Here is a 25,759-nt window from a genome sequence, read left to right as displayed (position 1 = left end):
CTGTGTGTAGGCATGTATGGGCTTTTTTTAAGAGGTAGAATGGGCAGAATTTTAGTTCCATTCTCTCCTGTGCTTTTCTTTATAGCACCTATCACCCTTGACTTATATTTACTTATCTGTTGTCTCTTTCCCCCCACCAGGATGTAAACTCCAGGAGAGCGAGGATGTTAATTTTGTTCCTTCCTCAATCCCCAGGGCCTAACAGTTCCTGGCACATAATAGGTACTAAACAATTACTTGTTGAAGGCAAGAAGTTTAGCTGGGAAGGAGACATGGCTGGGTAATAGCCAATAGGGGAAGAATTTCTAATGCTACACTCTGATTTAGCTCTGTATCTCCTATTAATCTCTTCCAGAGCTCAGACTCTAGCTCGGTATTTGACCAAACAATAAATCATTCCCGCGTCTGGCTCTCATCCTTGTCTCAGCCTGAGTTAAATCTTTCCTGCCCCCTCTACCCATCCTACCTGTTCTCTAACTACCTCCACTTTTTATCCCTACAAACCCTGATTTTCCAGGTTCCCTTAAGGTCCTCGACCATATGTTTAGATGGTTCTCACATTGCTATATGATCACATACCTGCTAGATAATCTGCTTCCAGATCCACTCCTCTCCATCCTTCTCTAGAGGCTGACCTCGAAGGGCAGCGTCATCTGGGGTCACTTGCCCTTAGGCTTCCTCTTGGGTTCAGCCAGTGGGAGGTACCACAGGAAGAGAGAGAGAGAGAGAGAGAGAGAGAGAGAGAGAGAGCGCTGTATTCGTCAAAGTTCCTATTGGCCCTCCCTCTCCTTCATCTGTCGCTCTAACTGAGCACTGGTTCCATCTCTTTGCCCCTTCAGGCCTTTGGTTGATAATGGCTTCTCAGCATTAGCCCTGGGGTATTTCATTATCCCTTGCTGGTTTCCCTCAACCCTGCCAGCATCTTTATACACTGTCCCTTCATTAACTTTCTTCAGTTACACACATCGAGCAGGCCATCTGTTTTCTGCTGATCTTGGCTGACACAAAAGTAAAAATGGAGAATTTTATCTTTTTAAAAGAAATTGATATGATTCACAAAGTTCACCCTTTTATTTTTTTATATTTTTTTGGCCACACGGGGATCCGACCAGGGATTGAACTCAGGCCCTGGCAGTGAAAGCGCAGAGTCCTAACCATTGGACCACCAGGGAATTCCCAAAAGTTCACCCTTTTTAAAAAATATTTATTTATTTATTTTATTTATTTATTTTTGGCTGCGTTGGCTCTTCCTTGCTACGTGCGTGCTTTCTCCAGTTGCGGCGAGCGGGGGCTACTCTTCTTTGCGGTGCATGGGCTTCTCATTGCCGTGGCTTCTCTTGTTGCGGAGCACGGGCTCTAGGCACGCGGGCATCCGTAGTTGCGCGGCTCGCGGGCTCTACAGTGCAGGCTCAGTAGTTGTGGCGCACGGGCTTCGTTACTCCACAGCATGTGAGAACTTCCCAGACCAGGACTTGGACCCTTGTCCCCTGCATTGGGAGGCGGATTCTTAACCACTGCGCCACCAGGGAAGCCCCACCCTTTAAAAGTATATAATTCAGTGGTTCTCAGTATAGTTGAGCTAATTATATCTTTTTTCATTTAATATGTAATCAAATGTTTTCTGTTACATACTCAGTGGTAAGTTATACAATGTTGCATGCCATAAGTTACTTATTCATATGTTTCAAACTTTCACTATCACAAATAAGGTTGTAGTAAATATTAGGCATGTGGCCATTCTCTTTTGGGTAGGACTCTTTCTTTCTTTCTTTCTTTCTTTCTTTCTTTCTTTCTCTCTCTCTCTCTCTTTCTTTCTTTCTTTCTTTCTTTCTTCTTTCCTTCCTTCCTTCCTTCCTTCCTTCCTTCCTTCCTTCCTTCCTTTCTTTCTTTCTTTCCTTTCTCTCTCTCTCTCTCTCTCTCTCTCTCTCTCTCCCTCTCTCTCTCTTTCTCTTCTTCTTCTTCTTTTTTTTTTAGTGAAAACTTTTATATTGAGAATTAGCCAGCTGGACTCAGTTTAGGTGATCCCAATTTTGTTGGCAGCATCCAAAGCATCATAGTCAGGAGCCAGGTGAACATATGCCTTCTTTTTTCCATCAGGCCTGGTCAAGTTGTTGACCTTGGCCACGTCAATGTCATAGAGCTTCTTCATAGCCTGTTTAATTTGATGCTTATAGGTCTTGCCATCTACAATGAACACAAGTGTGTTGTCTTCTGTCTTCTTCATGGCTGACTTGGTGGTGAGGGGGAACTTGATGATGGCATAGCGATCAAGCTTATTTATCCTAGGGGTGCTCTTTGCAGGATATTTGGGCTGCCTCCTGAGCCTCAGTGCTTTGGGCTGTGGCAAGGTGGGTGACAGCCGAATCTTTTTTTCTGTTTTCTGGCCGTGGACACATTTCAACTCTGCTTTCTTGGTCTTCAAAGCCTTTGCTTTGGCTTTGGCTTTGGGAGGGGCAGGGGCTTCCTTCTTTGCCTTCGGTCTCATCTTTGTGAAAAGGAGGGAGGACTTTTTCTTAAGGAAAAGTTTCTAGGAGTGGTACTGATGAGTCAAAAGAGAGTCACGTCTCTATTAAGGCTCTTTGGAAGTACTGTCAAATTGCTTTTTAAGAGGATTATACCAATTCCCATTGCCACGGCTTTCTCTGAATGGACCAACTGCATCATCTCATTAGCACTGGAAAGTACATAAGGTGTATATATATGTGTATATATATATATATATATATATATATATATATATACTGTTAATGTAGTAGGTGGTATTACCATGGGGATTTCTGTGATAGCCATGCCAATCCTAAGATATTTAAAGCCATTTTTTAGCTAAGTGGGAATGGAGGGACAGTGATTTTGAGGGGATGGAGTAGAGAGAAGGTAAAGGGATTTGCTCCTTAACATTCCTCCTTCTCCATCCTGCCTCTTCATCCTGTTTACATACCAGTTTCTTCCTTTTCAGTGAGCTGTGCTTCTTCAGGGCCTAGTATAGTGCCTGGCACTGTCCTGAATATCAATAAACATTTATAAAGTGGATACATAATGGAAGAAGAATGTTAAGATATATGCACCCAGAGTTGGTTATACTAGTATATGAGCATTAACCGGTTTTGTTTTAATGAACTCTCTGGAATCAACACTTTCCATTCCCTCCAAATAAACATATTGACTAATGCCCATGCCTGCTGAATGCTTTGGATTAGTGAGTCCATCTCTGGAATATCTACATACTTCTTCCTACCAGTTTTGTTAGATGCCTAATAAGAATCTGTTGTGTTTGATCCCAAAATTGCTTATGACAGCTGTTTGCCAGAGTATAATTAATTTAATTAAAATTACATAAACTGATGACACATAAGCATGAAAAAGAAAGAGTTGTTTCTATGAAATGTCAGTTGAATGCTTTGGAAATATTAGAGACCAGTTGAAAATTACTGTCAAACCAGACGTGAGTGAGAGAATTAAGAAGGATTTTTTTTTTTTTTTTAAGAGGGAGCCTCTAGTTATATTGCTTTGCAAGAAGCTCTAAGTCCTCAGTCAACTTTATTTTTTTAATTTTTTATTTTTGGCCATGCTGCGGGGCATGCGGGATCTTAGTTCCTGGACCAGGGATCAAACCTGTGGCCCCTGCAGTGGAAGCGCGGAGTCTTAACCGTTGGACCGCCAGGGAAGTCCCCCTCAGTCAACTTTAAAAAAACGAATTGGAAAGCATAGAAAATATATCATGGATATGAATTATGTAAGAAAAACAACTCAAGAATTCTAATTGCCACTGTTGCTCACATAAAAGTTTTGACCTCACATCAAAAGATTCGCAAGTGGGTGTTCCTCATAGGTTTGAAATGAAAATGAAATATTAAGGTTTGTATTTGTCACTTTTTATAATTCACTGCTTTAATATACTTTTCCAATTAACTGACCAACTACTGGGCTAGGTCCAATTTGTTTGGGCAGGGATAAATCCTTATTCCCCATTCTTTTTTTTTTTTTTTCCCCATAGGAGGTCAGGTAGGAGAATTTGTCCTGGTTCTTCCAGGTGACCTACCTAATTGGTGAATTTGGATCTGCCTGCCCTTATAGAGAGGGCAATCTTCTCTAATCATACATGGTTAAAGTTGCTAGACCTCTGCAAGTTGTAGGTTGGAGTTTTGGGGGAGATTATTTTAATTCAAAGAATAGTAAAAAGCCTATTGGTCATCAACCAGAACATTCTTCAGTTCAGCTTTATTGGTAATAAAGTTGATATTTTCAGCTTTTCACTGGTTCCAAACTTCTAAGTAAGGGATAAAATTTACTGTCCCTATAGTACTCCAACAGCGTTGGATCAGATGGCTTCTATGTATTGTCACAATCCAGACATATTATTTTCCCTTTTATTTTAGTCCATGATTCTGTTCATTCAAATAAATAGTTGTCTCTGGTAGTCTGCAGGCAGGAGTCTAATCTTGTTTGAAGTTCAGTCTATATCTCAAGCTAGACAAAGGAGAAAACATTTATGCCTCCTGAGAAATATTGATATCAGGAAATATTTACTGAGAAGGGAAGAGAAACTCAAACATGGCTCCTGCCAATCCTTCTATTCTCTCCCCCACCACATCCTGAGAGAGTCTTGCCTGTCCTGAGGCTTTCTGGGACATGTAAACATGGCAAACTTAAGGTCACTGCCTGTATGGATATTTAAATGAGAACTGCAAACATACGGAATAATAGTCTAGCCTTTTTTCAATGTCCTTTAAGGCATTTTGGAGCCCTATAATGGGTCATAAGATCAATGACCACTATTTAAAAAGAAATAAAAATAATAAAGTTGAAAATATCAGAATGCATTGTATAAAATGGTAATATTTCATGAAATGTTTTGTTTCAGAGGTGTGTGTGTCTGTGTGCACATGTGTATATATTCTGGGTTGAGATGTGGAATATATTTCTTATGGAGGTTCACAGTCAGAAAAGAGTGCAAAGAATATTATTCAGCCATAAAAAAAGAAGGAAATCATGCCATTTTTGAAAACATGGATGGATCTTGAGGACATTATGCTAAGTGAAATAAATCAGAGAAAGACAAATACTGTGTGATTTCACTTATATATGGAATCTAAGAAAAAGCTGACCTCATAGAAAGTTGTAAAAAAAAAAAAAAGTTTTTGCAAAGCATTGGTTTAAAATGCACATTTCTTCTTCCTTTCATTTTCACTCTTTGCTAATTTGATCTCTGAAACTGCTGCCTTGTGAATAAAAATTGTAGTAATGAATAACCAGAGAAGCAAGAGCCAGTTCTCACTCTGTGAACAGCTGGAATGCAAAAACTGTTGCCCCTACCTCTTCACTCTGAGTCAATCAGATGCCCAGATATCATTAGGGTATAAGGGCTAAAACCTAGAATCTCATTAAGGAAGAGGATACAGGAACATTTATTTTAAAATTTATCACCTGCACAGTTCAAGCTCCAGGGTTCTCCCAGCTGTCAAATTACAAAGGGTTCAGCTTGGCATTCAGGACTATTGCCCTACTTGTCCAGACTGATTCATCTAAATTTCTTCCACATGAATCTGTGCTCCAACCAAACTGACCTCTTGGTGTTTGCTGCACTTCTTATTCTGTATCATTGTACTATTCCTTCTGCATAGGGCAGCCTCCTCAACTAGCCCGTCTCTGCTTGCCAAAGTCCCATCCATCCTTCAAATATCCATTTCCAATTTCCTTTCCTGATTCCTAATATCTTTCTTCTGAATTCCATAAATATCTTTAAAAAAATACCTTTCATAAAAATACACTTTAAAATATCATTTTTCCTGATTTCAAGATAAATATTAATGTACTACTGTAAAAATAAGAAAATAAGAAGTCACAGAAGAAAATAAAAATACCATTTAAAAATCTATGTGTGATATTATTTTATATTACGTAGCTCAAAAGTACTATTGCCTCCATCTTACCGAAGAGGAAAGGGATGATCAGAGAGATGAGGTGACCGGTCCAGGGCAGCACAGAGAGTTGGTAACAGAGGCTGGACTTGAAGCCAAGTCTCCTGATTCCCTCTGTGATGCTCTTTGATGGACACCATGCAGCCTCTGGGCACGGGAGGGGACTTTGGAAATAGCTAGGCCTGGGACTTCCCTGGTGGCGCAGTGGTTAAGAATCCACCTGCCAATACAGGGGACACGGGTTCAAGCCCTGGTCCAGGAAGATCCCACATGCCACGGAGCAACTAAACCCGTGCGCCACAACTACTGAGCCTGGGCTCTAGAGCCTGTGAGCCACAACTAATGAGCCTGTGTGCCACAACTACTGAAGCCCACGCGCCTAGAGCCCGTGCTCCACAACAAAAGAAGCCACCGCAATGAGAAGCCCGCACACCGCAAAGAAGAGTAGCCCCCGCTCGCCACAACTAGAGAAAGCCCGCGCGCAGCAACGAAGACCCAACGCAGCCAAAAATAAATAAATAAATAATAATAAAAAAAAAAGAAATAGCTAGGTCTGCTGTCCAGAGCCCTGCTTTATTTTCCTGTTTATACCTGGTGATCCAGAACACTACTAAAAAAGTATATGCATTAAAAAAAATTAAATTGCATTTATTTGTTCTTTATTGGTAAAGCACATGGTATAAAATTCAAAGAGCACAAAAGGGCATACGGTGATAAAAGGTCTCCCTCATGCTCCTGTCCCCCAGCCATCTAGTTTCCCTCCCCAATCTCATTTGTGTCCATCAGATATGTGCTATGCCTGGATAAGCAAATATATATGTGTGTAAATATTAATTATATATATAATTTTTATAAAAAATGGAATTATATTCTACCCTGCTCTCCACCTTGCACTTTAAAAAATTTGAAGGGGAGGGGCAATATGGGGGTAGGGGAGTAATAGGTACAAACTATTAGGTATAAAATAAGTGACAAGGATATATTGTACAGTATGGGGAACATAGCCAATATTTTATAATAGCTATAAATGGAGTATAACCTTTAAAAATTGTGAATCACTATATTGTACACCTGTAACTTGTATAATATTGTACAGCAACTATATTTCAATTAAAAAAAAGAATGAGCAGATTCTGGGATTAAAGATATTCAATATGGTGTTATCCAATAAACCCAATGCAAATAAATGTAAAAAAAAAGTCTATGTGTGATACACATTTATGTATATTTATATATTACAAGCTGGTATCATATCTTTAAAACAATATTTATTTATTATTTATTTATTTTTGGCTGCGGCATGTGGACTCTTAGTTGTGGCATGCCTGTGAGATCTAGTTCCCCCACCAGGGATTGAACCCGTGCCCCCTGCATTGGGAGCACAGAGTCTTACCCACTGGACCACCAGGGAAGTCCCGGTATCACATCATCTTATGATGTGCTTTTTAATTACAAGTATATACTATGTCATTAATCTTTTTCTTCAACATGATTTTTAAAATTTTTAAATTTTATATCGGAGTATAGTTGATTTACAATGTGTTCAACATGATTTTTAATGGTTACAAATGAACTATAATTTAACAATCATATAACACTGGGCATTTTGCTTGTTTTCACAAGCATGGTACTGTATTTTGGGGGAATATAAATGGAGTGGTATCCAGGGAGTAGTGACAAATTTCCTAAAAGAGCACAATGGAGTATATTTTTGGAAATAAGAAATTGGGGCCAGTGATAATTTGAAGAAATGTAAGTTCTCCCGTGAATCTTTGGAAATGTTGGCAGGTATGCTGGGTTTCCCACTCTAAGTGGAATAGGGGTTTGAGCCAATTGCACTTAAATTTTAAAGGGCAGTGACCCCCCAGCAGAATTATGGTTGACTTTGGGGGGCATCCAGGCAGCTGACCCATGGAAACATGCAGGACTGAGTATGCATGCCTCCCCGCCTCAAAATATTTCTATCTTTGTGTATCCTTTAAATCTAGCAGGAAGAGGTGTGCCTCTTCTCTGATTTCTTCCTCCCCCTTCCCAGCTCTATTTCCTTTTTCTTTTCTGAGATCACGCATCATTAATTATCCTATCTCTTATCTTTTATTCTCCCCTCTCAGCTCCTTTGATAGCTCTTCCTCAAATAGGAAAAAATAAAAATCACCTCTCTCCTTTACTCTTACTACCCCTGGAGCTATAGGCTTACTCTTTTCCCCCTCTTCCTGCCAAACTTCTGGAATCATCACCCTTTACTGCCTTCATCGCTTCACTACCACACACCCCCTACCCAAGTGGTCAACTCAGCTTAGAGCCTGGCCCACAGCAGGCCCTGGCTGAAAATCAGTTGCACCCCTCGAACAAATTGGCGTCTCTTTCCCGGTTCTTCAGAGGGCATTTCTCCGTGGTTAGCAGTGGGTGCTCACTGCCAGACACCAGGGCCTCATCTCCGTGCTCTCACACCCTCAACCTAGTTGCCACCTTAACGCCGCCAGTTTCCAGGTACTCTGGGTTCTTGGAAGGTCCTGCGCTGGCCATCTGCCCGCCTCTCCGAGTTCTCACCTCGCACAGTCATAGCTTCCCCTGTAACTCAGAGATGTTGCAGTCTACCCCTGGGAGGCACCCGTTGCCAGGCCTCCAACTCTGTTCGCCGCGGGTCTCACGGTCACCCCAGAGACAACATGTCAGAGCGCCCAACACCTCCAGGCCTGCTTGCAAGTCCCTAGATCCAGCGATGACCGAACATTTAGGGCGCACCTACTAAGTGCCACGCCCACACCACCTCTGCTACCTTTCACTTAACAGCCTACTAGGCCCCACTAGGTGCCAGATCTGAGGGAAGAGGACGCCGTGCCGGCTCCAGAGGCGCTCGCTGTCCGCTGGGGCGAGACAGCCGCGTAGGCAGATCGTGGCCCTCTAGTGGGGGACCTCGGCCCTGACCGAAGGCCCCTGCCCTGGAGGCCGGTCAGAGAACGAGAGGCCCAGGTTGCAGGGAGCGGCCGCCGGACCGGAATCGCGCCGGGTGCTCGGCGGGGCAGACGGGTCAGACGAGGGCGGGGGCCGGGCCTGGGTCTGCGAGGTCTAGGGTCCGGCTCTGCCCGGCCCCGCCCCCGCCCCGCCCAGCCCGCCGCTGTCGCCACCGCCGGGTCGGTGCCGCGCAGCCCGCCTGGGGCAGGAGGCGGTAGGCGGTAGGCGGTAGGCGGTAGGCGGTAGGCGGTAGGCGGTAGGCGGCAGGCGGTAGGCGAGAGGCGAGAGGCGAGAGGCGAGAGGCGAGAGGCGAGAGGCGAGAGGCGAGAAGCCGGGCCCAGGCCGGGGCAGCCCCTCAGCCGCACCGCCCTGGGCGGGTGCCCAGGTCCGAGCCGCCTTCCGCCTGCCCCCCCCGCCCCCAACCCCCGCCCGCGGCCCCAGCCAGGTCCCGCCGCCAGGCCGGCTTCCGCCCCCGCTCCGCCCCCGGAGCCGCAGCCCCGCCCGCCACCGCCGTCGCCATGTTGTGGCTCCCGCAGCCGGCGCTGGGGACGCGCGCGGCCGAGCCCGGGGCCTGCAGCCGCCGCCGCCGCCAGGTAAGCGCCCCCCGCGGGCCGGGCCGGGCGGGGCTTGTGGGCCGGGGCCGCCGCCGAGGCCGCTCCAGCCCGAGCCGGGGCTGAGCGGAGCCAGGGCCGAGGCCGAGCCCGCGCCCGCACCGCGGCCCGGCCCTGCAGCCAGGCGGACCCTGCTCGCTGCCTGAGGCGGCAGCCACTTCCCCTGACCGCCGCCTGGCGGGCCCCGGCCGCCACCCCACCCCGCCCCCGGCGGACGGGCAGCCTGCCCCTTCCGCCACCCCGACCCGCTGCTACCCCGCCGGGCGGGCACGCTGCTGTCCTCCCGGCGCGGGACGGACGGCCGCCCTCGGCGTCGGCCCGCGGCCCCCCGCCCAGGCACGGATAACGGTGCCACTTTCCCCCGCTGGGGCGCCCTGTCAGCCGGACCGTCCCGGTCGCCCGAAGAGCTGGCGTCGTCACGGGACAGACACTTGGGGGATCGACCTTTTTTGGCGCCCCTCAGTCCCTCCCCCCACCTCCGCCCAAGTTCTGACCCTGGGGGAGGTTTCTTCGGGAGCTGACGGGTATTCCTGCTCCAGAGTTGGGGGCCCAGGGGGTGACCAGGCCTGTTGATCAGGGTGGAGATTGTCTTTCTGCAGGGGCTCTTCCTGCCAACCCGGGGGGAAAGGCTCAATGTGACCCGAGGGAGGACGGGTAGCGTCTGCTGGACAGATGGCCTCCTGGCCTTGGATCAGCGCATGTGAGGGGGAGGGGTCCGTACGACCTTAGGTATGTCTGTTTCTGAGAACCCCAGGATTATTCGAGCTGCTCAGGGATTTTTAACTTTTTTTTTCTTTTTTGAGTAGGCCAGAGGTGGCATTAAAAATCCTGGATTGGAATAAATCCACGGGCCCACCCAGGGCAGCATGTCTGGCACCCAGGACTAGCCTAGAATAGGACTGGCAGTCAGAGAATGGGACTTGGGGGTAAGATGGTATTTGGCTTAGGGTTGGCCCACTTGCCTTCAGCTCTGTGTTCTGGAGGACCTGTACAGTGCATCTGTTGGTGTGTACAGTGTGGCTGAGGATACAGGATGTGGACAGATAGATGCCTGGCAGGTGCTTGGTGGGATTTCAGGGGTCTGTTTCCTCAAACTCACAGGTACATTATACAGTGAAAGAGAAGAGGAAGCAAGGTGCTAACACATATTTTGACCATTTTCCAATTTTTCCACTGGTCATGGCTTTGATTCATTTAGTAAAATTTTCTGAGCACTTATTATGTGCTAGGCACTGGACTAGGTGTTGGGAGTACAGTGGGAAACCAGAAAGACATGTTTTAGCTTGAGCTCATAGACCAGTGAGAAGGCCCGATAATAAATAATCTTGAAATTTCATTCAACAACAAATATTTGTCAGCCAATATGTGCCAGCCATTGTTAGATGTTGTGAAGAAAGCAAGCAAAAATAACTGCCCTTGTGGAGCTTTCATTCTAAAGGGCCAGACAATAAAATATATAATAAAAATATTGTCTGTTAATAAGTGCTAATGAGAAAAAGAAGATAGGGAAGGAGGATATGAGTTATTGGGTAGGGACTGAATTTATATTTGAGTGGTCTGGAAAGGCCTTCTGAGAAGGTGTCTTTTGAATAAAACTTTGAAGGAAGTGGTAAACTAATCATTTCAAACTGTGATGAGTACAAGGAAAGAAAGGTGAAGAGAGTGGTAAGAGATACGGGCCTTGATTTGGGTTGGGGGCTCAGGGAAGGCTTCCCTTGAGGAAGTGACATTTAGGCTGAGACCTGAAGGAGGGTGTAGAGTTAACCATGTGTGGAGCAGCAGAGAGCTTGGCAAGTTGGAGGAAGTGAAAGAGGCCTGTATGGCTGGAGGGGGAAAAAGAGAGGGGAGATAAGTTTATAGAGAGGTGTGTCAGATCACTGGGGGCCTTGGGGACCGAATGCCTTCCCTCCTTAGTTTGGATTGTATCCCCGGTGTAATTAGGAACCTTTGAAAGGTTTTAAGTGAGTGACATGATGATATTTACATTTTAAAAGGACTCTGGTATGGACAGAGATAAACAGGTAAGGCAAGGCTTTCTGTGTTGAGTGGCCACACTACTTGATCTGCTTCAGAAAGCCTCAAGCAGTCTGGGGGAGGATCCTTTTCCTCAGAGAGACTATTTTGCCCAGCTTTTGTGAAGGGAAAGGAAAATAAATGAACATTTATGGAGTGCCTGTTAGATGGGAGAATCCATTTTAGAGACTTTTGCAAACATTATCATATTTAACTTAATCCTCCCTGCACTCTAAGAGAAAGGGGTTGTCCTGCCCCCTTTACATATACAAGCTCGGAGGAGTTAGATTTCTTATCCAAAGCCGTATTTGTAACATAATCTGTATTAAAACCTAGATCTTCCTGATTCCAGAGCGCACTGGCTCTGGAGCCAGACTACCGAGTTTGTGTCTTGCTTTTGCCACTTACTAACTGAATGTTTTTGAGTTATTTAACCCCTCTCGTGCCTCAGTTTCCTGTTTGGAAAAGCCTCAAGCTTTTCTCAGCTTAAATGCAGAAAAATGTACCTACCTCCCAGGGTTGTTGTGCTGATCAAATTAACTTAGTACAAATGTTAGCTGCTATTATTACTTAAAATTTTAAAACACCCATGCTGCCTCCGTGCCCTGTTGTCATTTTGGATGAGATTAAGTATATAGATAATTTAATTCTTGAATATTTTGAGACTCTTTTCCTCTAAATAACTTAATGCCAATGTTCCATGTGATCAGTCCTTCAAGGTTGATCTCTTATTTCAGTCTTGACACTGTGCTAGGGCTTATGGATACAATGTGAGTTCCTTGCCTCAAGAAGCTCAGGGTATCCAGGGGAGGTCAGATAATTAAAAGAATAAGCTACAATGTATTTAACAAATTCTCTAAAGCCTTTGTAGTTAGAGAGCTACAGTTGGGGGCAGTAAGAACTAAATGCCTGGGGAAGTAGGGAAGGCTTTAGGATGAGGTGACTTCTGAACTGGGCTTTAGAGGAAGAACAGAAGTTTTGCAGGCAAGCAAGACTGGGCAAAGGGCAGTCTATGAAGAGAGAGTCATGTGTGAAAGCATGGAGCCATGAGAGACTTGGTTTGTCCAGGGATGAGGCTGGGAAGCTGAGTTGGGCTTGTGAAAGGCAGGTCAAGTTTGGATTTAATTCTGTAAGTCACAGGGACATATCAGAGACTATTGGATACATCAAATACATATCACGTGATGGGTGTTGCTGTTAGAGAGTGGAGACAGATGTCATCCTGGGAGGTGACTTTAGTTTGGTGGGATCTCTGTGCTTCAGGATCTTGTTCTCAGTTTCATAAACCTGAAATTCAGTTTGTAGGGCACGCAGAGCTGATTGGATCCAGGGAGACTGATTAACCAAACTTGGAAGAGACTGATGCATAAACTCAGGGTATTAACTAGCCTTGAGAAATGAAACTGCAGAATGACAGATGTTTCTGTCCTCTGGCCATGGCCCTCCCCACCCCCACTCCCTGACTTCTGGCCAGGGCTGGGACAGACTAACAAACTCTTGCTTCTCAATTCCTGTTTGTTTTTCTCAGGCTCCATGAAAACTAACCCTTTTTGTTAACATAATCTTTCCTCAAGCTCTATACAGTGTAGTTAACTATGATTATTTAATTGATAGAATGAATGATTCTGTACCGTTAGGGTGGGATCCTGTGTTTGTGAAACTTAAGGAAAAGGAGGAATAACTTTTTTAGAAATGAAGTATTGGAAAAGGGGATTACTGGAGAAGGTATGCAGATACCAAGTGGTGTGGGTAATTTTGTGGCCAAGGGGTGGTTGTGGACAGATGCATTGGAAATTGTTCGGAGAGCAGAGGTCTGTGAACTCTTGGAAGAGGTGGGGCAGGGGTGGTTTCTTTTGGTTGCACTTGAAGGAGAGATTGGTTTAGGATTTTCATCTTCCCTACACATTGGAGACAGAAAAGAAGGTAATAATTCTTGCCCTCTACTCAGCCTGGTCATGGTGAGCTTTCCTGTTGGATTGCAATCTTCATGAGGTTTGAGCTTCGTCTTAACACTTCCTTCTGCTTCCACAAAACTGGGACGAGTGGTGGACCCTCTAGAGTTTTGAATCTGTATTTTTCTACAGCAAAAAATAAAATCCAAATAGACCAACCTAGATTATGGATTAATTATTTTTCTTTTAAAACTCTAAAGAGCATTCATGTAGAAAATTTAGGCAATTCAGATAGGTATACAAATGAAATAAAACTGATAAATCCTATAACCTAGAGCTACTGTTTTAATATTTAGTGTTTTTATTAGACGTTTATCTCCAGCACTATCTTTATATGCGTTTGTTTTAACTTTTTCTTTTCCTACAAAAATAGGAGCATCCTGAATAGGAGAGAGTTCCTAGTGTTGATGCCTGTGAGGTGGAGCAGTTGCATGTACCTACAGTCTGTGTATGTTTCCATTTGTGGGCATCTGGTCCATTGTTCTCCCCCTTCATGCTTTAGGAGTGTAGGATGGGATATCCATTAGCTTATTAATTTGGGGAAATGTTTTTAGGGATAAAAGTGCTACTTCAACCAACCATTCATTTTTATTTGACAGTGGGAAGTGTTTATGTATGTGTTGAAATGGCACATTGGATCCTTTTTATGACTGAAAGAAAAGTTAATGAACACCTTTTGAGTTTGGTGTCACCACAGAGTCATTCCTCAAATCCATCGGCAGAGAATAGGTGTCCTCTGTTCGCTGTGCGACTTTGGGTAAAGTCACATTTACCCAAATACTCCATTTCAGATTCTAAAGGTATTGTATCAAGAGGTAATGGTGTCCCCCTTCCTCTCACTTACATGCTCCAGGAGATGAAAAGGATAATGATGTCTATTTATGTGATTGATTGTAGAAAGACTTCTGCTATGTTGAGTGAAAAAAAGGGGTATGTCTGCTGAACAGATGAACTCCTGGCCTCAAGTCAGTATGTGTGTGGGGCAGGGAGTCTGTATGACTTTGTTATGTCCATTTGTGAGCTCCAGAAATATTGGTGACCCCTGAAATTTTTTCAAGTAGTTCAGGGGTGGCATTAAGGGTCTTTGAAAACAAATCCACAGACTTATCCAGAAAAGCAAGAGCAACACCCTAGGTTTAACTCAGAATAGGTTCACTTCTTCTGCAGAACAGAGTTTACTGTCGGATCTTACCTCTGAGTGGTGGGATTAGAGTGGTTTTTACTTTTTTCTTTATATTTTTGCCTGTCATTTGAATTTTCTATAAGCTTATATGTCATCATTACAAAAACAATGGGTAAATCTATTTTCAATTTTAGAGACAAACATTGAATGCCCTAAAGCAAAAACTCAAACTGCCCAGAAATATGTCCCTCTAGAAGAGGTATGATGTTGGAACTGGCTATCCCTCCTTGGTAGGCAAGGAGGCTTGCCTTTGGTAGATGTGCAGTAAAGATAGCTCTCCCCAGCAGGTGAATTAGGCTAGAAACTCTGATCGGGATAGTTCCTGAATTCAGGGAGCCACGGCTGCACCCATCTGGGAGGAGCTGATGAGCAGAATGAATTGGCTTCTAGCTTCATTTGTTGGGTGTTTTTGGGGGGCATGCTTCTAAAGAAGTCACTTCTTTTGGGCATGGCCCTGGACCCTCTCCCATGGACCACAGGGCTCTTAGTCTCCTACACATTGACATGGGGGATGCTAAAGAGAGAGGTTCCTATGTATAAACCTCACATACATTCCTGGAATTTCCCTCCTACTGGAGGTTCAGCCCGTCCTGGGAGTGAGGCAGGGAGCTGCTTCATCCTTATATCCATCTAGTCATTGGGCATAGGAACGTTTACCCACACTGCCCTTGGCAAGCTGGAGCTGAATGTGAGCCAGTGGAGTGGGTTCTGGCTCCACTTTTATTCCCCTGGTTTGCTGCAGTTTACAGCATTCTACTCCTATCTGCCAATTCAGTTCTGAAGTTAAAGTTGTTCTTTAGCAAGCCAAGGACAGAGTGAGACCAGAGAGAGAGGTCTTGAAGGTAGGTGACCTTCAAGGTGACCACTGTAACTGCAAGCCTCTCAAGGCTATTCCAGGGCCTGAAAACACCTCTGAGGCAGAGCTTTGGCATTTTTGGAGGAGAAGGGAGTCCAAGGGTGGGCAGCAAGCAGCTGTTCAGATTCTTCTGGGGCTTGGCCCAGCCGAGGCTCGGGTGTGTGTGGACAAGGGCTGTTCTCTGTCTTTGCCTTGTTAGACAGACTCTCCAGACCTGAACTGAGCTGGCTGAGGTCGTAAAAACTGCTTCACTGTCTGAGACTTCATTAAGGCTATAAATCTTCAGGACCTTAAAAATATTAGGTGTGTGATTAATACTACTGTTGTTCTTAGTTAGAATGCTTATGTGTATTTAAAATCCTTTGGAAAAAAAAATCCTTTGGAGCCTTTTTACAACTGGGCCATCAATGATCAATTATCTACAGTTGTTTATGAAAGGCCCACCCTGGGCCCAACTCAGAGCTGGATGCTCTGTGGAGCATAAAAGAATCATGTGAGATGAACTTTGCCCTCAAGGAGTTCCCCCACTGAAAGCAATTGGAGAACAATTTGCTTCCAGACCAGAAGTGTCTTAAGAGGGCTTTTCTTTCTGAGGGTGGTGGTTACTTTCACACAAGTCACCCCTCTGAGATGGCTGGGGTTACCTCTGGGGAACATTCTCTGGTACCCAAAATGGATTGAATGGCCATTTGGGAGGAGGGAGGTGGTGGCAATGATGTAATCTCATCTTTCATTACTTCACTTGTCTCCCTTTTACATTGCTTTTGTAAGCACCTGTACCCTTTAGGAGAAGGTAGCCACCTACCCACAAACTAGGCACCCCAGTGCCTATCGGTCCAACATTATAGCTGCATTCCTCTGAGGCTTAAGACATTTGCATTTCCACTTAGTGTCCCCTTTTAAAATATTTACACCCGGGACTTCCTTGGTGGCGCAGTGGTTAAGAATCCGCCTGCCAATGCGGGGGACACGGGTTCGAGCCCTGGTCCGGGAAGATCCCACATCCTGCAGAGCAACTAAGCCTGTGCGCCACAACTACTGAGCCTGTGCTCTAGAGACTATGAGCCACAAATACTGATCCCGAGTGCCACAACTACTGAAGCCCGTGTGCCTAGAGCCTGTGCTCTGCAGCAAGAGAAGCCACCACAATTAGAAGCCTGCGCACCACAACAAAGAGCAGGCCCCCGCTCGCCGCAACTAGAGAAAGCCTGCGCGCAGCAACGAAGACCCAGTGCAGCAATAAATAAATAAATAAAATTTATTTTAAAAAACTGTATGAAGAATTTAAAAAACTGTATAAAGAATAAAAAAAGTATTTACACCCCTTGGGAGAGGTCAGTCTTTTAGCAGTTCATCACTAAACTGTAACTTTAATTACCAGGAATTAATTAAGTTAGTGGAGAGAAAGACTGGGACCCAGGCAGGCACTTGGGGCAAGAGTGTCCGAAGGGACATGTTCCTGCATGACAGGAGAGAAGTGAGGGCAGCAGAAGAAACTTTCATGAACATTAGTTGCTGTAGGCAGGTACTGCTAACACTGGGGCCACCCTAGTGGTCCTGATGGCCAGGGTCTAGGGTACAGCATGGCCTAGCACGGGTACAGGGGGCTTTGAGTGGAGGTGGAATTTGGGCTCAGTCTTAAAGGATTAGGAAGATTGTTTTTCCTTCATTTAAAAAATATAGTATGGCTACTAGGGGGTAAGGGGGTGAGGGGGAGGGATAAACTGGGAGACTGAGATTGACATATACACACTATTATATATAAAATAGATAACTAATAAGGACCTACTGTATAGCACAGGGAACTCTACTCAGTACTCTGTAATGGCCTATATGGGAAAAGAATGTAAAAAAAAATGGATATACGTATATGTATAACTCATTCACTTTGCTGTACACCTGAAACTAATGCAACATTGTAAATCAACTATATTCCAATAAAAATTAAAAAAAAAAAAATGGGGAATTTCCTGGCAGTCCAGTGGTTAGGACTCCGAGCTTCCACTGCCAGGGGCCCAGGTTCGATCCCTGGTCAGGGACCTAAGATCCCACAAGCTGTGTGGTGCGGCCTTAAAAAAAAAAAGAAAAAAGAAAAAATATATATATATATATTCAGTTTAGAAAATTTTGGAACATTCAAGAAGAAAATAGGTCCCTCATAATTTTACTACCTGATGATAGACGGCAGAGAGGAGTGATCCTTTTACAATGAAAGTCAGAGCATGTCGCTCCTTTACCCCAGGTCCCCCTATAGCCTTCAATCTAAGAGTGAAAGTCAGTCCTCACAGTGGCCCTCCATTATTTGCTTCCTGCCCCCATCTCCTGTGACTGCCTCTGCTCTGGTTTGGGTTCCTTGAATGCACCAAGCATTTCCCTGCTTCAGGGCTTTTCTGCTTGCTCTTCCCTCTGCCTAAAACCTCTTCTCCCCTGTATTCACATGGCTTGCACTCTCACTTGCTTCAGAATTGAGAATGTAGTCGTTCCATTTTCTGATTTCCTACTGAACTCCTATTGAGACAATAGGACAGTTGAACTCCTATTGAGAAAGGCTATATGACTACCTGACATATCATGAATTTGCTTGTTTGTGTCCATTTGTCTCCTAGTGGAATGTCAGCACTGCATCGGGAGGGACTTAGTCTGTTCTGTTCACTGTGGTATCTACAGTGACTAGGATAAGGCCTGGCACCTAGGAGGTGCTCAACTAATATTATCAGTTGAATGAGTGAGCATGCATGTATGTGTGTAGTGTGTGTGTGTGTTGTGGAAGTCGAGTGGAAAAGGACAGTGTGGCTAGAAGCTCTTGTGGGGGGATGGGTATGGATGGTGTGGAGAGTGAGGATGCTTTGGGCAGGAATGGAGGTTGGAGATGTGGTCCAGTCTGTTCCAGGCTCTACCGTCTCATCTCTTACTGGTGCTGTTGAAGGTGACGGCAGTGATTTGGTGCTTTGAAGCAGGTGAAGAAGCAGCTGCTGAAATTTAAAGTCTAGGCCTAGACGACGGAGGTTCTCAAAAGTCTGGCCCTAGGGTTGGAGCTGATGTGATTGGCTATAGGAAATTATTGTAAGTTTTTGAGCAGAGTGAACGACCCGTGAAAATGGTGATGGGGAAGATTGGTCTTAGACGTATAGGATGACTGTGGGGAGAGACCAGAGGTGGCGAGGGAAGCGGTAACAAGGACAAGGATGGAGACATGGAGCAGAACAGATGACATCTGTGAGACTTAGTAACGGCAGAATTCTCCCCAGCTGCTGTGTGGCCTTGACAAAAGCTTCTAGTGCTCCTGACTTGGTAGAGCTTGAAGTACTGTCCATGGTTTCAAATGAGTTTTGGAAGCGGGTGGGGATAAGCGGGCACAAGGGAAAGAGGAAGGGTCCTCTCCAGGTTCATTAGGTTGATGGATCTGGTGGGAAGCGGGCCGTCGTATCCTGCACTGGGCCTGCATCTCACCGACTGTAACCCTGGATGGGAGCCTGTCCTTTCTAGTCCACTGGAAACTTTCCCGTGCGAGAGTAGCTGTAAGTGCTCTCGGGTTTTCTTCTGAACCTACTCATATACCAGGACAGTATCTGAAATCCATTTGTTCGATTACCTTCTTTCAACTCCATTTTCTGTCTCCATAGTTTTATCTGTTCCTCAGAACAAATTGTCTTTGACTCACAAACCCATTTGGATTGGATTAATTGACGGGAAATACTTATTTCTAAATGGCTTCTGTTTCATTAGGCCTCTAGCCTGTTTTTAAAAAGGCTTCTGCCAAGATGAGATCAGTGGAGAAGTGATTTTGGTATAATCAGCTTCTTTATGATCTTTTGGTACAAGTTATGTTTTGAGATTGGTCTTCCTGATGTATTAATTCCTAGAATAAATATTTCAGTGCCTGCTCTGTGCCAGGCACCATAGGCACTGGGACTGTAACAGGGAACAAAATAAACAAAAATCTTACTTTCATGGAGCTCGTAATCTAGTGTGTGAGGTCTTATAGATAATAAACAAGTAAAACATAAAGTATGAGAGATGGTGAAAAGTATTACAGAGAAAAACAACAAAGCTGGGATGGAAGATAGAGAGGTTTGGTGAGGAGGCAGATTTTCTGCTTTAAATAAGGAAGTCTCACTGATAATGGACATTTGAACAGAGTTCTGAAGGAGTAAGAGAGGGAGCCATGCATTTATCTGAGGGAAGAGCAATCAGGGTGGAGAGAAAAACTGGAGTGAGGAGGAGGAAGGTATGGGAGAGGAGGCCAGGGTGGACCCACTGGGCTTGGAAATCCTAGTGGGGGCCTGAGCCGTAGCTCTGAGAGAGATGGAAAGCCCGAGGTGGCTGTGTAGAACCACGATGGACTCTACCTCTCTTTTTGAAAGGTTTGTCACAGCTGCTGGTGATTGAAGCAGTGGGGCTTCTGCAGGGGCTCTTAGCTTAGAGTGGGCACCAGAGTCTGAATCATCTGGGAACCTTTCCCAGGCCAGCTACTGGGGCCATCCAGGACTCCAGGGTCAGCTGGAACACAGGTGTGACTTCTAAGACTCACTCAGTGCCAGTGCTGTTGTTCTCTAACCACTGGATGACTGTCACAGCTTCAGATTCCTGAGACCCACTTTATTTCTTTTTTTTTTTTTAATTTATTTAATCTATTTATTTTTGCTGCATTGGGTCTTCGTTGCTGCGCATGAGCTTTCTCTAGTTGCGGCGAGCGGGGGCTACTCTTCGTTGCAGCACGTGTGCTTCTCATTGCCGTGGCTTCTCTTGTTGCAGAGCATGGGCTCTAGGCACGTGGGCTTCAGTAGTTGTGGCATGAGGGCTCAGTAGTTGTGGCTTGCGGGCTTAGTTGCTCCGCAGCATGCGGGATCTTCCCGGACCAGGGCTCGAACCTGTGTCCCCTGCATTGGCAGGTGGATTCTTAACCACTGCGCCACCAGGGAAGTCCTGAGACCCACTTTATTTCTATTGAGTCAGTCTGCAGGTGGACTCAGAAGTCTGCATCATTAACAAGATTTTGGGGTGATTTTTGAGGCCAGTGGTCCCTGGACTATACTTTGGTCTAAAGACCGTGGTTCCCAGCCCCAGACAACATCAGTCCTCTGGGTTGTTTTCTAAAAAATGCTCGGCCCCACCCCTAAAGATTCTGATTTAATTGGCCTGAGGTGGGGTTAGGTATTAGCACTGCTCCACAGGTGTTTCTAATGTGCTTCCAGGGCTAGAATCACTAGTCTGAGGGTTAATAAGCCTTATACTGGGTGTTTGATGGAGAGATTTGAATGGGTAACTGTGAGTAGGAGACTTCAGGCCCTCTGGGAAGCTAAGGCAGGGCCAGTCACCTTGCCAGGAATAACAGGAATCTTTCACAGTAATAAAAACTCTTCAGTTTATGTACTTTATCTCATTTGATTACCTCACCTCTCTGGGCCTTCATTTCCTTGCTTGTAGAGTTAGCAGCTTAAATTTAATGGTTTCCTAGAATCTCTTGGGCTCTGACAGTTCTTAATCTTTCTGGTGTTGGAAGAACCTCTAATCTAGAACAGCGTTCTAGTACGTTGTTTTCTAATCTTGGTCTTACAACACCCTAAAGTGTGTCATAATTGTGGCAAGGGCTGTAGTGAATGTCTCAATACCAGTTGAAGGAAAATGTGTGCCATATACAGTAGCACCTTGGAAAGATGAGGATGTTGGGAAACCGAAATGTGAAGTCAGACCTCCTGGTTCAGAGTTCCTGAGTGGAAGGGCAGTCTGGTTGTTGGAGCCAAGCAGGAGCCTCAGCATTAGTCTTGGTTCTGCCACTCAACTGGCGAGTTCCCTGTGAAGTGGCAATAGTGTTATATAAACTGTAAAGTTCCTATAAATCTACGTTTGTGTATGTGGTAGGGTGACCTGAGAGAAGCAGCCAGCCTGGGTCGATGGAGCCTGATGCTCAGGTTTGCCAGCCCCTCTCTGCAGCCAAACTGTGTTATTGGGCACCAGAGATGGTCTGAATAACCCTAAAGAATCCAGTGTCTGCAGGAACTGAGGTTACCCTGGAATAAATAATCAGGCACACTCATTGGAGCATCTCAGAACTAACTTATTTTGGACATCAGATCTAAGACACTCCCTACCCCATCCCCTGGTTTCTGACTTTATCCTCATCTGGACAGCACGGTGTCTGCTTGTTAGTTTATGTTTTGAAATGTGAAGGTCCAAATAAGAAAAGAAAAAAAAGTTTTCTGTATTTCCCTTCTATAGAATTGGAATAATGAGTTTCCTTCCATTCCCTTATAAGTTTTTCCATTAATATTGTCTATATCTCTATTTAGAATCCAAACTAAATGCTGGTCTGTCAAAGTTAAGACAGAAATGAAGTCAAGCGAGGGAATGCAGAATTAGAGTGAGAGTCAGCGGAATTAGAAAAGAGACTTTTTATTCTGTCATTTGTGGGTACATGCACCTGATGGACTGTTAACTAGTTTCTCCACACGGGCCTATAAAATTGGAATCTTGGGAGATTGTGGCCAAGCATTAGTAGTTTCCAAAGTTCCCAAGGTGATTCTGATGTCCAGTTACAGTTGAGGACCACTTAGATTAAAAAAAAAAAAGGGTCTGCCAGCTTTTCCCATGTCTTCTCTTATTCTCATCCCCTGCTTGGTGCTTGTCCCTTCCCTGCCTCACCCCCACCTGTGACTTTCCCCCAGCCTACCTGTCCCCTGGTCCCCTTGCTCACTCCTTGATCCTCTGCTTCCTCAGCCCTCCTGAGCACTGGAGGATGAGCTGCGAGGAGGGGTAACCGACCTTCACTTGCCCTGTCTCTGTCCCCTGTGCATGCATCCAGTCAGCCTGACGTTTAGGGAGTCAGTGGTCTGCAGGGGCACTCTGAAAAATTATGAGGTAAAGCTTGCTGGCCACTGAGGTTGGTGGCAGAATACTTAACAAACACATGTATTTGCTATGTTTAAGGCAGTGTTGTAAGAGCTTTACAAATATTAACTCATTTAACCCCTATAACCCCCATTTTACATACGGGGAAACTGAGACACAGAGGTGAAGAAACCTGGCCAAGGTCACATGGCTAGCAAGTAGTAGAACTGGGATTTGAACCCACATAGAGTCTGGGCTCTGAACCAGCACACTATGCTAGGCGAAAGGGAGAAGATCTGGGACTGGGGATAGTTTTATCTTTGACTACATTTGAGGCCTGCTTTGAATTAGGTTTGGAGATTCTTCTCAGGGTCTGACCTACACTTTATTATTATTATTATTAACTTACTTTAACATTTGCCTTCAGACCTATTAAAAAACATTTTATTTTTCTTCTTTCCTTAGGTGGTGTTTGGAAACTAGACCATGTGCCTATAGGTAGAAGTTATTCCTTTCTCCACAGCTCTACACTCCCAGCAATACTCACCACACCCTTGTTTTGAGAACCTCACTGAGGTATGATGTCTAGGCTGACCTGAGCTGGCCTTGAAGAGCTGAGAGTTTGGACACAAGTGATTTTTTTTTTTTTCAATGTTCCTTGGTAGTTATCATTATTTTAAAAAATTGTGGTAAAACATACATAAGAAAATTGACCATTTTAACCATATTTTAAGGGGATCCAAGAATTTTTTATTAGTGTTTTTGTTATTATTTTTATTGAAGTATAGTTGATTTACACCATTTTAACCATTTTCAAGTGTACTGTTCAGTGGCATTAAGGACATTCACATAACCATCACCACCATCCATCTCTAGAACCTTTTCATCATCCCAAACTGAAACTCTGTACCCATTATATAACAACCCCTTTTCCTTTCTCCCCTTTATCCCCTGGTAACCACTGTTCTACTTTTTGTCTCTATGAATTTGACTGCTCTAGGTACCTCATGTAAGTGGAATCACACGATATTTGTCCTTTTGTATATGGCTTATTTCATTTAGCATAATGCCTTTAAGGTTCATCTATGTTTTAACATGTATCAGAACTTCATTCCTTTTTAAAGGCTGAATAATATTCCCTTTTATATTTATGTCACATTTTGTTTATCCATTCATCCATTGATGAATACTTGGGTTGTTTTCACCTTTTGGATATTGTGAATAATGTTGCTATGAACATAGATGTACAAATACCTCTTTGAGACCCCTTTCAATTCTTTTGGGTATATACCTAGAAGTGGAAGTGTTATATCCACTATGTGTAATTTTTCTTAGGAACTGCCATGCTGTTTTCCATAGTGGCTACAGTACATTCCCACCAGCGATTCACAAGGATTCCAGTTTCTCCACCACATTCTCACCAACACTTGCTATTTTCTGTTTTGTTTGATCATAGCCATCCTAATGGGTGTGATCTTGGTGGTAAGCTAGTTGCACCCATAGAGTCCACTATCCAAGAGTCTGGTTCCTAGTGTGCTGAGATGTGCATATGTAGAGAAAATGATATGATAAACTCCCATGCACTCCTCATGCAGATCCAACAGTTATCATTTCATGGCCAATCTTGTCTCATTTATACATGCCCTCCCTGCTCTCTTCCTCCTGCCCTGTGCTATTTTGAGGCAGATCCCAGATATCACATCATTTTATCTGTGAACATTTCACAGATAATATCTTAAAAAGATAAGGACTTTTAATATTCCATTTTTTTCTGATGGTGGAAGGGCACATAGGGATGTCCTTTGAACACATTATTTTCTATCATTCCCTTGGATCACCAGGGACATATACAGTGGGCATACATGCGGACACCTGGATGTTGGGTCCATTGCCATGCTGGGTTGTTGGTGAAAAGCTGCCTTGGGTGGCGCCCTGCTTTCCTGCAGGAGGCTGGCTGCCCTTGGGTCTGAGCAGCCATGGTGAAAGAGCCCACCCAGATCTCTTTTGAGAGGGGAAGGAGAGAAGAGGGAGGAACAAGGGGATAAAGAAGAACATCTGTGAGGGAGAGAAGAGGGGGGAAGAGAGAAAGGGACGGAGGGATGGAGAGGGGCATGTAGGAAGGAGTAGGGGGAGAGAGAGGAACGGGAAGGAGAAGAGTGTGTGTGTGTGTGTGTGTGTGTGTGTGTGTAGGTGTGAGAAAAAGAAAAGGGGAGTGAGAGTAGAGTACCTGGGAGAGGCATCCTTTACCAGGCCCTTGACTCACCAGCTCCTAAACTCCTTAGTGACCTAAGGGAACTGAAGAGACACTCCAATACTAATAGTCCATTTGCCCCCCACCCCAACCTTTTAATTTCGGGATCTTTGGGACTGTGGTTTGCCTGTGGTAGATGAGATTGGTGGCACACCCAGAGCCACCAAACACAGGGGTACCAGAGCTGGGGAAGGAGTGATCTGCGGAATGGCCACTTTTTCTTTTCTGGGGCCCTTTTATTCAGGGAGTGGAGGCTTGGTTCCCAGCAGGTCTGAGGCTACTGGCTTCTTACCTAAATTTGGGGATCCCTACTACCAAGAGATGATGCTTTTACAAAGTTCAGTGGTGGGGAACTCCTCAAGGATGGTGTGTGAACAAGAGGAGTCCTGTCTCTCTTTTTTCTGTCTCTGGGTCTTGTTCCCTTTTAACAAAGTGCAGTGTCCCTTAGTGCTGAGATCTGTTTCAAGTAATGAAAGGAAAAGGGGGTACTGGTTACAAAGTATCAGTTTTTATCTCAGTTCTTAGCTCTGCTTAAACTTTGTTGCCTATACCTAGTTTCCACTTGTATCATCCCAGTCAGTTGTAGTCTCTTATAATCCCGGTTCCTTTCGGTTCTATCCTCTTTTCTTCCTTTTTATCTTTTCTAAAAATCTAACAGCTTTATTGAGATATAATTCACATGCCATACAGTTTACCCATTTAAAGTGCGTAATTCAATGGTTTTTGGTATATTCACAGAGTTGTATCCTCTTAAGACTCAAGACCACCTTGTGTTCTCCTCTTCCCTGCGGTTCTGAGAGCTAGCCTTCCCCCTCCACTGGCGTCACACTGATCCAGACCTCAAGACAGATGACCTTATTGTGGGGACAATGGCCAGTAGGCACTTTCCACCAATAAAATATAATATTTAACTTAGCCCTGCAGGGGCCCAGGGTTCATAGACAAGTGCGACTTCAGATAGACCCTTTCCCCCGGCAAGGCCCCATCACCACTCAAGGTCTCTCTATTTATAAAAAGTTTTAAAAAGCTAAATACAAACAATGTAGCAAATTTGCCAGCTGCTTGACTGGTAATAAACTTGCTTAGGAATCTGTGACTATCCTTGAACAATCTTCCTTCTGGACAGATGAGCCTGTCACATCACTCCCCCTTTCTAACGGTGGATTACCATCTAGTAAACATAGTGGAGCTT

At 44.7% G+C, this 25,759-nt stretch overlaps 1 protein-coding gene and 1 pseudogene across 5 annotated transcripts in view; one reads left to right on the top strand and one right to left on the bottom strand.

The window, feature by feature from the left end:
- Positions 1 to 1,995: 1,995 nt before the first annotated feature.
- Positions 1,996 to 2,485, bottom strand: LOC133084933 (large ribosomal subunit protein uL23-like; annotated as a pseudogene).
- A 6,894-nt stretch (positions 2,486 to 9,379) lies between these two features.
- The window catches only part of ZNF592 (zinc finger protein 592), a 54,785-nt gene continuing 38,405 nt past the window's right edge, over positions 9,380 to 25,759 (top strand). For 2 of the 5 annotated variants that reach the window (XM_061179890.1, XM_061179889.1), the window contains exons 1-2: positions 9,380 to 9,466; positions 22,782 to 22,892. The gene's annotated coding sequence lies outside the window, so the exon portion shown is untranslated. Of the gene's footprint in view, positions 9,467 to 22,781; positions 22,893 to 25,759 lie in introns of those variants that run through there. The other 3 variants (XM_061179893.1, XM_061179892.1, XM_061179894.1) reach the window with 3 other exon arrangements.

This window comes from Eubalaena glacialis, chromosome 2 (genome assembly GCF_028564815.1).
Source record: "Eubalaena glacialis isolate mEubGla1 chromosome 2, mEubGla1.1.hap2.+ XY, whole genome shotgun sequence".
NCBI classification, from domain to species: domain Eukaryota; kingdom Metazoa; phylum Chordata; class Mammalia; order Artiodactyla; family Balaenidae; genus Eubalaena; species Eubalaena glacialis.
Note: the sequence above shows the minus strand (reverse complement) of the source record. Positions and strands in the feature narration are given on the sequence as shown.